This window comes from Schistocerca serialis, chromosome 5 (assembly GCF_023864345.2).
Source record: "Schistocerca serialis cubense isolate TAMUIC-IGC-003099 chromosome 5, iqSchSeri2.2, whole genome shotgun sequence".
Taxonomy (NCBI): Eukaryota; Metazoa; Arthropoda; class Insecta; order Orthoptera; family Acrididae; genus Schistocerca; species Schistocerca serialis.
In genome coordinates this window covers 715,578,885-715,597,532 of record NC_064642.1, presented here as the reverse complement: position 1 = coordinate 715,597,532, position 18,648 = coordinate 715,578,885, and the positions used below count along the sequence as shown (strand labels likewise).

The following is an 18,648-nucleotide window of genomic DNA, read 5'->3' as shown; positions in this document are numbered from 1 at the left end:
GCTTGCGCCGGCCGGAGTGGCCGTGCGGTTCTAGGCGCTATAGTCTGGAGCCGAGCGACCGCTACGCTCGCAAGTTCGAATCCTGCCTCGGGCATATGTGTGATGTCCTTAGGTTAGTTAGGTTTGATTAGTTCTAAGTTCTAAGCGACTGATGTCCTCAGAAGTTAAGTCGCATAGTGCTCAGAACCATTTGAACCATTTGAACTACCTGCTTGCGGCTTTTGCACGAATTTGCAAGGGAGCGCACGAAACAGTACAAAGTCACGCATGCATGTAATTTATGTTCAGGCGCCGGATTTCCCCATTCTAGTCGGGTAGACACGCGTCTGATTGTTGAAAATTCATTCGCATTTTCCTTTCCGTTCGCACTATGGCCGAGTGGTGCTGCGAGAAACACATGGAATTCGTTTTTGGTTGTTTGATTCCACAAATATGAAGACAGAGTGAACCGAGATGACTGTCTCCAGTTCCTCACAAATGTTATGAAAAGCGCAACCTAGAAGTAACAGAGGCAACCTTGAAGAAAAACAAAATATCCTTCGATTGTACTTCCGACGGGTACAGTACGAATATGTGTCTGAAAACGTAGCCATTCTGGGGCCCTTGATATGAGGCAGCCGGTTTGGTTTTTATATTAGCCACTTCCCTTCATTCCGGTTGGAAGAAGAGGGAAGAGCTGGTGGAGAAACTTGCACTGTAACATCGGATGGAAAGGAAAGCTTTCAGCATTGCTAACATGTTTTCCAGTCAAAGCTACAAGATTGTGACGGAGCTCCCATATCGCTTCAGAGCGACATGCAACAATCTGCCATTCTTATTTATAGTTTGGAAGCCTGAAGTAAACGAAAAAGTAGTTCCAGTGATCTAGTTCAACGCTTTTGACGAAGTAAGTTCCCCTTATCTCTCTCTGTCTGTCTCTCTCTCTCTCTCTCTCTCTCTCTCTCTCTCTCTCTCTCTCACACACACACACACACACACACACACACACACACCAATACCGAAGGAGTCTCTCTCACAGACACACACACACACACACACACACACAAACACGCACCAATACTGAAGGAACTAGACTCCTATACCGGGTGATCAAAAAGTCAGTATAAATTTGAAAACCTAATAAACCACGGAATATTGTAGATAGAGAGGTAAAAATTGACACACATGCTTGGAATGACATGGGGTTTTATTAGAACAAAAAAAAACACCCCGTATTGCTAGACGCGTGAAAGATCTGTTGCGCGCGTCGTTTGGTGATGATCGTGTGCTCAGTCGCCACTTTCGTCATGCTTAGCCTCCCAGGTCCCCAGACCTCAGTCCGTGCGATTATTGGCTTTGGGGTTACCTGAAGTCGCAAGTGTATCGTGATCGACCGACATCTCTAGGGATGCTGAAAGACAACATCCGACGCCAATGCCTCACCGTAACTCCGGACATGCTTTACAGTGCTGTTCACAACATTATTCCTCGACTACAGCTATTGTTGAGGAATGATGGTGGACATATTGAGCATTTCCTGTAAAGAACATCATCTTTGCTTTGTCTTAATTTGTTATGCTAATTATTACTGTTCTGATCAGATGAAGCGCCATCTGTCGGACAATTTTGGACGTTTGTATTTTTTTGGTTCTAATAAAACCCCATGTCATTCCAAGCATGTGTGTCAATTTGTACCTCTCTATCCACATTATTCCGTGATTTATTCAGTTTTCAAATTTATACTGACTTTTTTATGACCCGATACATGTAAATGTGTTATCCTTGCAGCACTGCCATTCCACAGTGTTGCATCTTTAGAAATAAACACGTATGCCGTATTCTTGTTAAGTGTCAACTAAGTGTTCTGTTTACCAGTGAAACACTCGTTAACTGCTTTTCTTTTATCCGCCTGGTAGTCGTTTCCTCCGCCGCGCGGGCAGCTGTCCTACCGGGAGGATGTTCGTAAATGGCTCTCATCAAAATAGGCATGTTTTCCTTGTATGGCCTGTACTGTTTACCAAGGAGCTAAACGTCGCCTCCACAGCGTCTGGAGGCGCCAACCTCACCGACGGGCAACGTGCCTGTCGCAGTAGAGAGCGCTTTCGGCAGGACAACTATTTTGATGTGCCAGGTCACGTGCCCTGGGCCTCTAGGGAGTCCAAGTACCTCTGAATGTGCAATAAATAAAGTGAAACTGTCTCCCAACCCGTCACTCCAGAAGTAAAGACGATCTCTCTTCGGCACACAAATGACCCAAAAAAAAAAGTAGTGCTAAGTCAGCTACGCCCTACGCCTCAAGTCGACAATACTGGCAGTTTAGTCCCAGCGCTACAAGCAGCACTTCTGTCTCATAGCTATACGCCTTCGGCACCGACCCATTTCGTCTTGAGCCTCACCAGCAGCACGTCAGCCATCACACGCCAACACCACCGGCCCAGATCCAAGTTGCTACTCCAGGCGGATGTAAAATGAATGCGCGCAACGGAAAATACTGAATGCAAAAATCAAGATTTGGCCCTATCTGACTACCTCTTGAAGCAGATCTTACGATCTCCTAATTGTGATATTTTCTCCTCCTTGCTCTTTAACATATAAATTACATCCTAAACATAAATGAATTATTAAAAGAACTAGTAATTAATAAATGTTGTTTCTGCTTATACATTTATTGTACATTAAAACCCCTTTATATTACAAATGCTTATATTTCCTGACTAATATTACTGATCAAGTGCCCAAATCTACCCCTTTGTATGGCTACGCGATCTAATATAAATAACGCGAGATGACTGACGTCATCTACGTACCAAACACTAGAGGAAACTCTTTTCGATGATGATCTACAGTGATGTGCAACCTCAGTGGAAATAAAACTTGCGTGATAACCGCTGTTTAGCCGTATAGCCCTAGTAAGCTGAAGCACTTAGCAAATCACCATATGTACTGCATCCAGTGCGTCGGAGTGATGGTTCTCGAACACGTCTGCAACGCTGGAAGAACTCCAGCCACAAAATAAACTCTTTCAAACACTAGGACGGCAGAAGGCGGTCCTCTGTCCAGTATACTGTCTTCTCCCCTCTGTGTTCTACAGACGAGAAACGCAAGCTCCCAGCCACAAGGACAGAATTCAGATAACGTCTCTACTTGAGTATAGACGTGCTCTCTATCACTGAACGCTGCATACTCAACGACGACTCCCTAGCCGGGAGCGAAGACGAGAATTGTATAAGTTCGCAACAGTACAGTGCGTAACCGTTCTAAGTATAAAATCTCCTGAGAGCAAAGACAGCAAGTCCGTCTGTACCAACAAAAGCTGATACTGAGTGACCATCAAACACAGGCGCTCAAATCGGAAGACCTCTTTCTCTCCACTGCTGGCTTCCCAACAAAGCTCGCCTCCCCTCCCTCGTAACTGCAGAAGGCGAATCATATCCTCGAAACCACGGAATTCTTCCGAACGCCGACCAACCATATTTTAGTCTGTTGTCGTCCAGCGCGAAAGGTTTGCGAGGAAGTACCTATCCCCGTTAATTAGGAATTCATACGATGGTACGCTTCTCAGAGTAAAAATCCTCAGAAATAACTCGGCCTCCGTGATTTCCGATGTAATGCTTCCTTGCTCCTCTCTGCTGCGTCCAAGATTTTCAGCGTTTCCGTTTATCCTTCTGGGCTAGCTACAACACAGGCCAGCCGCCACTCTATTGTGCTTCAGCGCTCAGGTGCCCCGACCGTCCGGCTAGGGCTACTTCCTGTGTTAAGCAGAACCAACACACCTGTGCGGGCTTTTCCACCCAGGGCCTGCCTGAATTACGCCTGCCGTTTCATTTCCACCGGCGTTCCAACTTCTACTAGTATAGGCAATCATTCATTACGGCCGGCCGGAGTGGGCGTGCGGTTCTAGGCGCTACAGTCTGGAGCCGCCAGACCGCTACGGTCGCAGGTTCGAATCCTGCCTCGGGCATGGATGTGCGTGATGTCCCTAGGTCGGTTAGGTTTAAGTAGTTCTAAGTTGTAGGGGACATAACCTCAGATGTTGAGTCCCATTGTGCTCAGAGCCATTTGAACCATTTTGAACCATAATAAAGAGACTCCGTCACCTTTCATGCAGTAAGCGTTAACAACCATTTACAAGGTGATCAAAAATTGTTCAAATGTGTGTGAAAGCTTATGGGACTTAGCTTCTAAGGTCAGCAGTCCCTAAGCGTACACACTACTTAACCTAAATTATCCTAAGGACAAACACACATACCCATGCCCGAGGGAGGACTCGAACCTCCGCTGGGACCAGCCGCAGTCCATGATTGTAGCGCCCCAGACCGCTCGGCTAATCCCGCGCGGCTTACAAGGTGTACGTGACAATGTCAGTCTTCTTTAAATATTGATATATGCAATGTACAGCCTATCAAATGATACAAAATTCCGGTTGTAAATCACGGCAAAGTATGTAGATGAGTGCTTGTAAGGTGCGAAATTATAGCCACCTTACACAGTAACGTCCCAACTCTTACACACTGCCGCCGACCGTTGTGGCCATGCGGTTCTAGGCGCTTCAGTCTGGAACCGCGCAGCTGCTACGGTCGCAGGTTCGAATCCTGTCTCGGGCATGGATGTGTGTGATGTCCGTAGGTTAGTTAGGTTTAAGCAGTTCTAAGTTCTAGGGGACTGATGACCACAGATGTTAAGTCCCATAGTGCTCAGAGCCATTTGAATCATTTGAACCTTACACACTGCCGCCTACCACGACTCTAGGGTTTGTCGAGTAGGCACATCGCAGACAACTTCATAGGAGAGGCAGTTCTGTTTATGTAGTTATGTGGATATTTATCGAAGGACATTATAATTGACTTCTGGTGTTGTTAATAAACATTTGATCTTTTAATGAGTCGTCGATCACTCGTCAGTACGAGGATACTTAAGCTTTTAAACTTATCACAATATGGCTATTCAGAAATTTTACCAGAGGGTGACAAACTTCTGGAATAAATTACATATCCATGCAGTAGATACCTTCACTTGGAACGCCAAGGCGGGGTAATTGTCCCCGGTAGCAAGAAACCGAAGTAGCAGTGCTGCTACCGGCATAATATATTTGAATTTTGTACTTCCCTTGACTGTCAGTATCCCAAGAAGGTGGAAGTATTACTTCGAAATTTGTGTCTGACATACAAGTAAAGATTCGACCTGTTCAGTATCCGACGCAGTAATTGGGATTCCCCACCCAGCCTGCGTATTGATATGGAGCAGATCACGCCGCCGCGGCAAGCATGTCACGTGGAGCCGTTCACTGGAGCGAGACGGCCTGCAATTACCGCGGCGCCACACTAGCCAAGCGGCCTTACAAGTCCACTCAAGCGTTAAGTACGCGCCACTCGTCAGTAGAGTTCGACCTTGCTGCCTGTACTACTTTCCTGATTCGGACTGCTCGCTGGACTGTTGGTACACACCTAACACTAGAAAGAAAGAGTTTCTGACATTCACAAAACGGCGGAGTCACTTTGACCCTACATAAAATGTTTTCCTATTTGACGTAAACAAGTGCTTTACTCCAGTGTGTGTTAATCGTTGATTCTTCCAGGATATAAAGATCATTATTTAACACGATAATTAATACATTAATTACGCATTTAAAGAACTATCTTACCTATTTATCGTTGCTCATTACAACAACATTCCTAAACTACAGACTTTCATATACACACATCAAAAAATGTTTTGCATCACACTGGTTCCCAGACCTGAAGATAGACGTTGACTGTGGATATTGTATCATAAACACAGCCCCTTGACTGTTCAGAGATGTCACAAAACCCGCCCAAAGATGTAAACAACCATGCATGATCAGCGTCCCATAGTGCTCAGAGCCATCAGCGCCTATTAGACGGAGGGGATCTGACAGCCGATAAGTTCCAGTCATTCCACCAGAAAGGAGGTACACGGATCGTGTTGACTGTAATTCAACAATGGCTAGACTGTCAATACCCCGCTTCGATCACGTCCGCATTGTTAGTTTGTGCCAGGAAGGGCTCTCAACAAGGGAAGTGTCCAGGCGTCTCGGGGTGAACATAAGCGACGTTGTTCCGACAAGGAGGAGATACAGAGAGGCAGGAACTGTCGGTGCCATGCGTCGCTCAGGCCGCCCAAGGGCTATCATTGCAGTGGATGACCGCTACCTACGCATCATGGCTCGGAGAAACCCTGACAGCAACGCCACCGCACTGAATAATGCTTTTCGTGCAGCCACAGGACGTCGTCTTACGGCTCAAACTGGGCGCAATGGGCTGCATGATGCGCAACTTCACTCCCGACGTCCATGGCGAGGTCCATCTTTGCAACCACGACACCATGGGCGCAACAACATGCCGAAAGGACCGCTCACGATTGGCATCAAGTTCTCTTCACCGACGAATTTCGCATATGCATTCAATCAGACAATCGTCCGAGACGTGTTTAGAGGCAACCCGGTCAGGCTAAACGCCTTAGACACGCTGTGCAGCGAGTGCAGCAAGGTAGGAGTTCCCTGATGTTTTGGGATGGCATTATGTGGGGCCGACGTACGCCGCTGGTGGTCATGGAAGGCGCCGTAACGGCTGTACAATACGTGAATGCCCTGCTCCGACCGATAGTGCAACCATATCGGCAGGATATTGGCGAGATATTCGTCTTCATGGACTACAGTTCGCGACCCCATCGTGCACATCTTGTGAATGATTTCCTTCAGGATGACGACATCGTTCGACTAGAGTGGCCAGCATGTTCTCCAGACATGAACCTTATCGAGCATGCCTGGGATAGATTGGAAAGTGCTGTTTTAGGACGACGTGACCGACCAACCACTATGAGCTATCTACGCCGAATCGCCGTTTAGGAGTGGGACAATCTGGACCAATAGTGCCTTGATGAACTTGTAGATAAGTGTGCCACGACAAATACAGGCATGCATAAATGAAAGTGAACGTGCTACTGCTTATTAGAGGTACCGGTGTGTACAGCAGTCTGGACCATCACCTTTGAAGGTCGCGCTGTATGATGGTAGAACAAACAATGCGTGGTCTTCATGAGCAATAAAAAGGGCGGAAATGATGTTTATGTTGATCTCTATTCCAATAACCTGTACAGATTTTTGTAGTCTCGAAACTGAGTTGATGCAAAACTTTTTTTGATGTGTGTGTTAACTTTTCGTAGTAAATTATAGATTATGTTACACTACTGGTCATTAAAATTGCTTCTCCAAGAAGAAATGCAGATGATAAACGGGTATTCATTGGACGAATATATTATACTACAACTGACATGTGATTACATTTTCACGCAATTTGGGCGCATAGATCCTGAGAAATAAGTACCCAGAACAACCACCTCTGGCCGTAATAACGGCCTTGATACGCCTGGCCATTGAGTGAAACAGAACTTGGATGGCGTGTACGGGTACAGCTGCCCATGCAGCTTCAACACGATACCACAGTTCATCAAGAATAGTGACTGGTGTATTGTGACGAGCCAGTTGCTCGGCCACCGTTGACCAGACGTTTTCAGTTGGTGAGAGATCTGGAGAATGTGCTGGCGAGGACAGCAGTCGAACATTTTCCGTATCCAGAAAGGCCCGTACAGGATCTGCAATATGCGGTCGTGCGTTATCCTGCTCAAATGTAGGGTTTCGCAGGGATCGAATGAAGGGTAGAGCCACGGGTCGTAACATATTTGAAATGTAACTTCCAAAGTGCCGTCAATGCGAACAAGAGGTGACCGAGACGTGTAACCAATGGCACCCCATACTATCACGCCAGGTGATACGCCAGTATGGCGATGACGAATACACGCTTCCAATGTGCGTTAACCGCGATGTCGCCAAACACCGTCGCCAAACACCGATGCGACCATCATGATGCTGTAAACAGAACCTGGATTCATCCGAAAAAATGACGTTTTGCCATTCGTGCACCCAGGTTCGCCGTTGAGTACACCATCGCCGGCGCTCCTGTGATGCAGCGTCAGCTGATACTCTATGCTGCTGCAAACGTCGTCGAACTGTTCGTGGAGGTGGTTGTTGTCTTGCGAATGTCCCCATCTGTTGACTCAGGGATCGAGACGTGGCTGCACGATCCGTTACAGCCATGCGGATAAGATGCCTGTCATCTCGACTGCTAGCGATACGAGGCCGTTGGGATCCAGCCCGGCGTTCCGTATTACCCTCCTGAATCCACCGATTCCATATTCTGCTAACAGTCATTGGATCTCGACCAACGCGAGCAGCAATGTCGCGATACGATAAACCGCAATCGCGATGGGCTATAATCCTACCTTCACCAAAGCCGGAAACGTGATGGTACGCATTTCTCCTCCTTATACGAGGCATCACAACAACGTTTCACCAGGCAACGCCGGTCAACTGCTGTTTGTGTATGAGAAATCGGTTGGAAACTTTCCTCATGTCAGCGCGTTGTAGGTGTCGGTACCGGCGCCAACCTTGTGTGAATGCTCTGAAAAGCTAATCATTTGCATATCACAGCATCTTCTTCCTGTCGATTAAATTTCGCGTCTGTTGCACGTCATCTTCGTGGTGTAGCAATTTTAATGGCCAGTAGTGTAGTTACCATGTCCACCTTCTACTTTGTTGCACTGTGGAATGTTCTGGTCCCAGTATCTTCTCTCCTTGTTTGCTTATTGCTACTTCAGCATGCAGTGTACTCAGTGCAAGGAGCAGTCTGCGGCCCTTTTCTGATGATGCTATGGTGTATGGGAAGTCGTCGTCGGTGAGTAGTTGTAGGAGGATACCAGATGGCTTAGACAAAATTTGTAGATGGTGTGATGAATCGTAGCTAGTTTTAAATGTGGAAAAATGTAAGTTAATGCAACTGATCAAGAGAAACAAACCTATAATGTTAGAAAACAGTATTAGTAGTGAGGTGCATGGCACACTCACGTGGATTAACGTAACGTTCCAAAGTAATGTCAAATGGAAGGAGCATGTGAGGACTGCAGTATCGAAGGGGAATGTCCGACTTCGGTTTATTGGGAGAATTTTAGGAAAATATGTTTCATCTGTAAAGGAGACCGCCTATAGGACGCTAGGGGGACCTTGGATTGAAGGAAGACATCGAAGCAGTTCAGAGACAGGCTGCTATATTTGTTACTGGTAGGTTCGAACATTGCGCAAGTATTACAGACATGCTTCGAGACCTCAAACGGGAACCATTGGAGGGAGGGCGACGTTCTATCCGACGAGCACAATTGACAAAATTTAGAGAACTGGCATTTGAGGGTGACTGCAGGGCGATTCTAATGCCACCAATGGACATTTCGCGTAAGATTCATGAAGATAGATTAGGGCTCGTAGACAGTCGCTTTTCCCTCCCTCTAGTTGCGAGTGGAACAGAAAAGGAAATCACTAGTAGTGGTGCAATGTACCCTGCGCCACGCACCATACGGTGGCTTGAGGATTATGTATGTAGGTGTCGATGTAGAGGAATGACACTATTATTTTTCATTCCTTGCTATACCGTCCTGATGAAGTCTGAGTGGCCAGTGTAGTGCCGGGTGTTGGTGGGATGTACGAAGGTTGGAACTTTAATAGTGACAACTATTTCTTTACAACTCGTACAAAATAGATACGTGTTTCAAAGTTTTATTGACCTTCAGAGTAGTCACCAGGATTGTCTATAACACGCGTTTCCAGCGATTGGAAGTTGTAGGATACTCTTAGCAGTGCCAGTTGTGTTGGCTGTTGGAGCGGCGCTGTCTATTGCCCGACGAATTTGTAGCAGTACTGAAGCGAATGCCGTGAAGTGTTTCCTTCAGACTGGAAATCGAGTTGAACTTACTAGGGTTTAAGTGAGGGGAGTGCAGTAGGTGGTATAGCACTTAGCAGTCACATCAGTCAAACAAATCAGTAACAGCTTGCACTGTACGCGCTTGAGCATTGTCCTGCAAAATGATGGTCAGGTCCTGCAGAAAGTGTCATCACTTCTGCCTCTACGCTGTTCATTTTTGGAACACAACCTACGACCAGCTTAGAAGTGATGATACTTTCTGCAGGACCTGACCATCATTTTGCAGGACAATGCTCAACCACGTACAGTGCAAGCTGTTACCGATTTGTTTGACTGATGGGACTGCTAAGTGCTATACCACCTACTGCACTCCCCTCACTTAAGCCCTCGTGAGTTCAACTCAGGAAACACTTCACGGCATTCGCTTCAGAACTGCTACAAATTCGTCGCGCAATAGACCGCGTCGCTCGCACTGTCAACACAATTGGCACTGCTAAGAGTATCCCACGACTTCCACACCGCTGGCAACGGGCTATACACAATGCTGGTGACTACTCGGAAGGTCACTAAAACTTTGGAACACGTATCTATTTTGTAGGAGCTGTAAATAAATAGTTGCCACTATTGAAGTTCCAACCCACGTATTTCAGTCTTTGTCTTCTTTACTTCATCGGGATTTCAAGACGGACCTTGTACACTGCGTCAGCTAATGAAATTTTCTTTTCTTTGAGCTAGTTAGCAAGCTGAAAAAACATGAAGAAGTTGTTTGTCGTCCGTTTCTTCCTTGATTTAGAACGGATTCATGAGATGCAGAACGATGCACTCTCCGAGTAGTTGCTTCTCTCTACGCATGTCCTCTTTACTGAGGTAAGGGAAACCTTTCCACACTGCCCAGTCAGTTTACTTTGACCACGCTTCAGAAGCCTCAATAACCACTTTTGCAGCACAGACCACTGCGAGACTGCAGGAACAGAGTCGGCGAGGTTCTGGAGGGTGCCGACCGGAATGTGGGCCAATGCCGACCCTTGCGCCGTGGCCATCTGCAATAGGTTTCTTGGTTGAGGATCCAGCCCGATCGAGGTAGTCCCACACACTCGATTGGGTTAAAATCCGGGGTGGCCAGGGGAGTATAGTTACGAGACGTTTTTTTTTAAGTAAGTGCCGTTTTGAAATTTAAAAAAGACGTGTTAAGGTATCTCAATAATTTTAGTTTTACATGAAACCCTGTACCTTAATCTACGCACTGACCCCATTACAATCTGATTTTTCCTTGTTTACGTTGTGTACTGAGTGCTGAAGATGCCTCCGATAATCGTGAGTCCCGCCGACTGTGAAGTACGGGCTGTTATAAGATTTCTTAGTGCTAAAGGCCTAAAAGCGATCTATATTCATCGTGAGATCTGTGCAGTTTGCGGAGAAAACATTATGAGTGATGGAATGGTAAGAAAGTGGGTGAGAGCATTTAAAGATGGCCGCACAAATGTGCATGGTGAACAACGGAGTGGGAGTCCTTCGTTCGTTAATGAAAGTTTGGTGCAGGAAGTGGACAATGAGGTGAGAGTAAACAGACGCTTTACCATTTCCTCCTTGCGGGATGACTTTCCTATTGTTTCTCGTAATGTTTTGTATGGCATTGTGACTGAGCCCTTGAATTAGCGAAAATTGTGCACACGTTGGGTACCGAAAATGTTGACGGATGTGCACAAAACCAAACGTCTAGACAGTGCATTGACTTTCCTTGAGCGGTACCACAACGTCGGTGATGATTTCTTAAGCCAAATTGATACGGGCGATGAAACATGGGTGGCCTACGTCACATCAGAATCGAAGCAACAGTCCATGGAAGTTGAGCAAGGGCATCGTTTTGCTGCAAGACAATTCCCGCCCGCATGTGGCGAATCAGACCAAAGATCTCATCACATATTTTTGATGGGAAACTCTAGATCATCCTCTGTACAGCCCCGATCTTGCGCCCAGTGACTACCATCTGTTCCTGCACTTGAAGAAACACTTGGACGGTCAGCGTCTTCAAGAGGGTGACGAAGTCAAAACAGTGGTGATGCAGTGGTTAACAAGTCAGGCGGCAGACTTCTATGAGGAGGGTATTCAAAAGAAGGATATAAGATGAACATCAAAAAAAGCGAAACGAGGGTAATGGAATGTAGTCAAATTAAGTCGGGTGATGCTGAGGGAATTAGATTAGGAAATGAGACACTTAAAGTAGTAAAGGAGTTTTGCTATTTGGGGAGCAAAATAACTGATGATGGTCGAAGTAGAGAGGATATAAAATGTAGACTGGCAATGGCAAGGAAAGCGTTTCTGAAGAAGAGAAATTTGTTAACATCGAGTATAGATTTAAGTGTCAGGAAGTCGTTTCTGAAAGTATTTGTATGGAGTGTAGCCATGTAGGGAAATCAAACATGGACGATAACTAGTTTGGACAAGAAGAGAACAGAAGCTTTCGAAATGTGGTGCTACAGAACAATGCTGAAGATTAGATGGGTAGATCACATAACTAATGAGGAGGTACTGAATAGAATTGGGGAGAAGAGGAGTTTGTGGCACAACTTGACAAGAAGGGACCGGTTGATAGGGCATATTCTGAGGCATCAAGGGATCACAAATTTAGCATTGGAGGGCAGCGTGGAGGGTAAAAATCGTAGAGGGAGACCAAGAGATGAATACACTAAGCAGATTCAGAGGGTTGTAGGCTGCAGTAGGTACTGGAAGATGAAGAAGCTTGCACAGGATAGAGTAGCGTGGAGAGCTGCATCAAACCAGTCTCAGGACTGAAGACCGCAACAACAACATACCTCCGCTATTTGTTGGTGGTATGACGGACGTCCACAGGTCCACTGGCTGTTTCCCCAAAAAGAGGCACTCTAGCTCCTTTATAAATGAATGAGAATGACAGAAGAGAGTGATGAGAAATCTCAATACATATTATGCAGTCGTATAAGCGACAGGTACTGCAATCAGCTAGGAAACGATGTTTCAGCACCATGCAGAAATAATTTACAAATTTAGTTGACAGTGAAAGAGCAAAGAATTACACTGAATGCCAGATGTGATTCATTGTACAGAACATCAAGAAGCACTTTGTGCTAAATTTGCAAGGCATGGGGCACGTGATGAAATTGGTGATATGAATAGTAAAATTTCTAATGCCGCACGCGTTATTCCACTGTCAGTTGCAAGTGTTTTCGACGGAATTGAAGGAAGACTAGGGAGACAATATATTATTGCAAAATAATTTTTCGATTTAAAACTAGCTGTTCTTGAATTTATGAAGGAAAAAAGTCAAGAACGAAAATTAGAACATCTGGAATGGATTGAAGACGTCGCACTTTAAGTTGATTTGACTGCACACTGCCCACAGTAATACACTTTAAGGTGAGAATAACTCATTTCTGATTTGATGGGGGTGCATTTAAAAAGAAAATCGCGTTACAGAAAGGACACCTTTTGACAAACACAACCCACTTCCCTGAGCTCACGCACATTATAGAAAACGCGAGGTTTTAAGAATTCATTCTGGCGTTGAAAAATTACAAAGATAGTTTCCTAAATGTTTTGAGGACACCATAAATCTCACATCTGTTTCCGAGCTGTTTTCGAGAGGGTTTGCCGTTTCAGCTGAAAGTGCCTCTGCGCACATACAGATGTAACTGATTGACCTGCAAGGAAATTATCGTTTTAATGAAAAATTCTTTTACGTTAAAACCGTCCAGGACGTCTACGTTGCTTTTGTAACTGATTGACCTGCAAGGAAATTATCGTTTTAATGAAAAATTCTTTTACGTTAAAACCGTCCAGGACGTCTACGTTGCTTTCCTCAGGGAAAGTTTCGACTTGTCTCTAATGAGGCCGCAAAATTGCTACAATATTTTGATATATTAAGTACAAAAGATGGAGCTTTTTCAAATGGTTCAAATGGCTCTGAGCACTATGGGACTTAACATCTGTGGTCATCAGTCCCCTAGAACGTAGAACTACTTAAACCTAACTAACCTAAGGACATCACACACATCCATGCCCGAGGCAGGATTCGAACCTGCGACCGTAGCAGTCGCGCGGTTCCGGACAGAGCGCCTAGAACCGCTAGACCACCGCGGCCGGCCAGAGCTTTTTCGATTATGGAGCTAAATAAGTGACGATTACATGACAACCTGAGCGCAAAAATCTGCGAAACTGTCTTGAGTCTGGCCGTAGGCTGACAGTATGTACCAGATAAATATTGTATTAGCTCTTCAGCACGGCAAAAATAATTAAACAATAACGAAAATTTGTTTTGTTTGTGATCTACATTGTTGAGAAATGTGAAATATAAAAGAAATTCGTATGCAATGCGACTGCACTGCTATTTAAATGCGCCGGGTTCACAGTTTCCCCCTCTCCCCCTACTCAGACAACTTGGCGCGGTGGTGGGGGTAATGTGCAGTGAGGTTGAGCGCTATGGCACTCGCACTAGGGCACGGCTCACGAGTCGACATTTTGTCTGCCCCTGTTTTAATGTGACTGGATCGTCTATATACTATGTCGCTACGTCGTCAATAATCCAAAATTTGAGACCACATTTATCGGATTTTTTGAGTATGAATTGAGTGAAATTGTGTGAAACTGTATCTAGTTTTGTTTGACAACAGCTGCTGATCTATGTTAGTATTTACCGGACTGTGGTATGAACGAATACTGTTTTCCATGAACTCTCTCCAAATTTCAGGTACAAGAGAAAATTTGTTCACTGGCAGGCATTCAGCTCGGGTTAGATTTTTCATCAAAACAGAGAAATCCGAGAAGCTCCTGAAATCTGTCCATTGGCATAATGTCCTTGACGTAAGTAAGACCTGAAGTATGCCATGACAGATCATCCAAGGATATAACTTTTGTAAATATAACACCCCTAGGGCAGCTACCAGTTACACGGCCCAATATTTGTTTCTAGCACTTTCACAGTATCTGAATATATGTATTTCTTTATGTGTCATAGCACTGCTTCGTCAAAAATAAGATGGAAAGTAACAGTGACACAGTCATCTATTCGTCAGCAAGCAAAAGTAATGGGATCTCCTCTCTCCTTTAGAACTGTCACAGCTGGGTTCCTTTGCAAAGGCACTTTACAGGGCACGCTGTGATGGATGAGTTGATGATTGACGTAGATCAGCATCTGAACCCTCTTCTACTAATCTCTCCTCGTCCACATCTCTGGCACAAAATCCTCATCTTTATCAATGAACTCAGTTCCAGATTCAAAGTCGAAATATTAATATTTCATCATCAGAAAGTGCGCGCTGACGTGACACGTTCGGCAACGTCTTTGATGGACAAATAATATTACTTGAATGGCATTTTCTAAACTGTGGCACACTGGAATGTGCAAGTGCTAAGACCAAACAAAGAGCAACAACTACACTGCATGATTGCTGACAGTTGCCACTCCATTGTTGATTATCTATAGACACTAACGGAACAAATATCAAAACAGCACGAAGGAGTTGTGCGACATAAACGAAAGCTGGTAAGGCGAGTCTCTACAACTCAAAGATGTCGTCTATTCCGATTTCGGGCCAGTGGCATAAGAGTGAGAATAAAATTAGGTTTGCTTTAAATACACGCTGTGGCGATCGTGAGCGCTAGTTACCTTTGAGACTGGAAGTGGTGAGTTGATGTTAGTCAAGAATGCCTTTAAGGCGACAAAGACGCCATTATCAACAGCTCGCTGAGTCTGAACGAGGTGTTTTAATAGGGCTTCGAGAAGTTGGATAATCCTTCCTCGATATTTTAGAAAGACTTCGCAGGAATGTAGCCACTTCACATGACTACTGGCTGCAGTGGCCACAAGAATATATGGTTGCAAGAAGACGGGACTGCCACGTGACTCCAACTTCGTGTTCAATGTATCGCTCTGGCGCAATGTACTGCATCTGCAAAAGCCATTTGAGCAGCGGTTGTCACCATATTGACACAAAGAACTGTTACAAACCGGCTAATTCAAGAACAGCTCCGTGACAGACACCTTGTAGCCTGCACTCCACTGATACTATACCACCAACATTTGTGACTTCAGTGGTCTCTGCTGTGTTTTCTGATAATAGCTGTTTCTACAGGGTGGAGCAGAGGAGACGCATGTTTTTCACTATTGAATGACTGGGACACGGTTTGATAAAAACAGTAAAAACTAGCATTAAGTGATAGATTTTTTAATGCAGTTTTGAAATATACATACTTTAATTAGGTTCGAAAAATGTCTTGGAGATGACGTCCGTCTTGCAGGATACAAATTTGGATACTGTCCCGAAAGTTATGCATGGCTTTCTCTAACATTTCATTCAGCATGGCCTCAATTTCTTGACGAATGGAATTCTTCAGATCATCGATTGTGCGAGGCTTGTTCATGCAGACTTTTGATTTTAAATATCCCCACAAAAAGAAGTCTCATATCAACAAATCGGGTGAGCGAGGGGCCCAGTAAACATCACCATATCTCGAAATAACATGTCCTGGGAACATTTGTCAAACCAATTCCATGGATGCTCTCGCCGTGTGAGCTGTGGCACTGTCCTGCTGAAACCATATTTCTCCCATGTTCACTTGACGCCTTTCAAGTTCTGGACAAAGAAAATTGTTAAACATTTTAACGTCGCGCGCTGATGTCACACCAACTGCAGTTCCTTCCTCTTCAAAAAAAACAGGGTCCAGCAATCCCCATCTTTGAAATGCAGCACCACACTGTTACTTCTGTGGAGAGGTCTTTGGTGTAATTCATGTGGGTTCACCGGCGCTCAAAGGACAATTTTGAACATTGACGTAACCGTCTACATGAAAATGTGCTTCCTCATGAAGACTGTAGCATCTGCATCTTCTGTAAAAATTATGTCCATTACCCATCAAAACTGTCTGCGCTACACTAAATCCCCTTCACTAAGCTGCTGGATTATCAGTATTTTGTATGGACGAAACTTAAGATCATCATGTAAGATTGTGGTGAGGCGAACGATGTGACATACCCAGCGCTACAGCCTGTCGTCTAGCCGATCGTTTCTGACTAGCAAGAACTGCCGTTCTCACTCAGTCTACATTTTCCAGAGTACGAACTGAACGGGGAAGACCAGGTGGTTTCTTTTTCATCACAGATCCAGCACTTCTAAACGCTACAACCGGAGTACAGTATTTTGATCAGGCACTGCACCAACTCTAAAATTTTGACGGAATCATTGTTTCTCAAGTACTGCTCAACAACGAACACACGATGCTCTATGCTCCAACACTCCATAGCGACTGAAACTGCATTGTATGGGCAGTCTGCCAACATTCATTCAAGATCAATGCCCCCTCTCGTCGCCGCATAATAGAGGTTCAAAAAATATGCGTTTCCTCTCCTCCACCCTGTACCTCGGTGACAGTGCTAGACGTATGTTGTAGGAGGAGGTCAGTTGAGGGCCAGCAGCCAACCTGTCTGCGTGCTAGACACACTAGACCTACAGCTGGAATTATGGTCAGGGGTGCGATTTCGTATGGCAGCAGCAGCACTCTCATATTAGTTATCCCACGCAGACCAATTGCAAATTTGTATGTCAGTCCGGTGATTGGACTTTTTGTGCTGCCAATCATGAACAGCATTTCAGGGGGTGTTTTCCAACTCTCGTTCACATTGTTGTAACTCAACATGCTCTACAGAGTGTTGACATATGGGACATCATCAATGACAGCTGCAGCGTCATCCACAACCAGCATTAACCGTCTCTAAATTGACCAACCAAGTGCAACAGTCATGGAACTCCGGCCCACAAACTGACGCCCGCCACCTGTATGACAGGATGCATGCACGTCTGCATGCTTGCATTTAACATTCTGGCGGTTACATCGGCTTTAATGCCCAAGCATTTCACATTTGCCACGGCTTATCTCCTGCTTCCATTAATCTCTGACCTTACAATCTTAATCGCTCAAATATGTTACCTAAACAAGAGTATTCCCGAAATTTCATTACTGTACACTAATTATTTTTTGGAGATTTATCCGTCAGCGTACAATGGTTCAAATGGGTCTGAGCACTATCGAACTTAACATCTGAGGTCATCAGACCCCTAGATTTAGAACTACTTAAACCTGACTAACCTACGGACATCACACACATCCATGCCCGAGGCAGGGTTCGAACCTGCGACCGGAGTAGCAGCGCGGTCAGCGTACAATAAATGATGACTAACTGAAAACCTCAGCTGCCGACAGGTGTTGTTGATATACCTCGATGTGGACAGCTGAAAATGTGTGCCCCGACCGGGACTCGAACCCACATCGTTATGGAGCCACAACGAATTTCCACAGTGGTTGGTTGACAACTTGTGTACATGGTTTCGTGGGGTCTGCACCACACTCAAACTCTACCATCAGATCTCAGCAACTGAAATCAGGGCTTATCTGACCATGGAACGGTTTTCCTGTCGTCTAGGGTCCAACCGATATGGTCACGAGCTCAGGAGAGGTACTGGAGGCGGCGAAGCGCTGTCAGCAAAGGCACTCACGTCGGTCGTCTGCTGCCATAGCCCATTAACGCCAAATTTCGCCGTTCTGACCCAGCGGATATGTTCGTCGTACGCCGTACATCGATTTCTGCGGTTATTTCATACAGTATTGCTTGTCTGTTAGCACCAACAACAACTGTACTCAAACGCCGCTGCTCTCATTCGTTAAGTTGAATGCCGTCGGCCAATGCGTTAGCCGTGGTGAGGGGTAATACCCGAAATTTAGCCTTCTCGGCACATTCTTGACACTGTGGATTTCGGAATATTGGATTCCCTAACGAATTCCAAAATGGAATGTCCCATGCGTCTGGCTCCAACTACCATCTCTCGTTAAAAGTCTGCTAGTTTTCGTTGTGCGGCCACTCACATCTGAAACA

The 18,648-nt window shown here is 45.4% G+C and overlaps 1 protein-coding gene across 2 annotated transcripts in view; it reads left to right on the top strand.

Moving 5' to 3' along the window:
* Positions 1-18,648, top strand: part of LOC126480786 (alpha-1,3-mannosyl-glycoprotein 4-beta-N-acetylglucosaminyltransferase A) — an 802,672-nt gene that overhangs the window by 304,675 nt on the left and 479,349 nt on the right. The window lies entirely within an intron of this gene.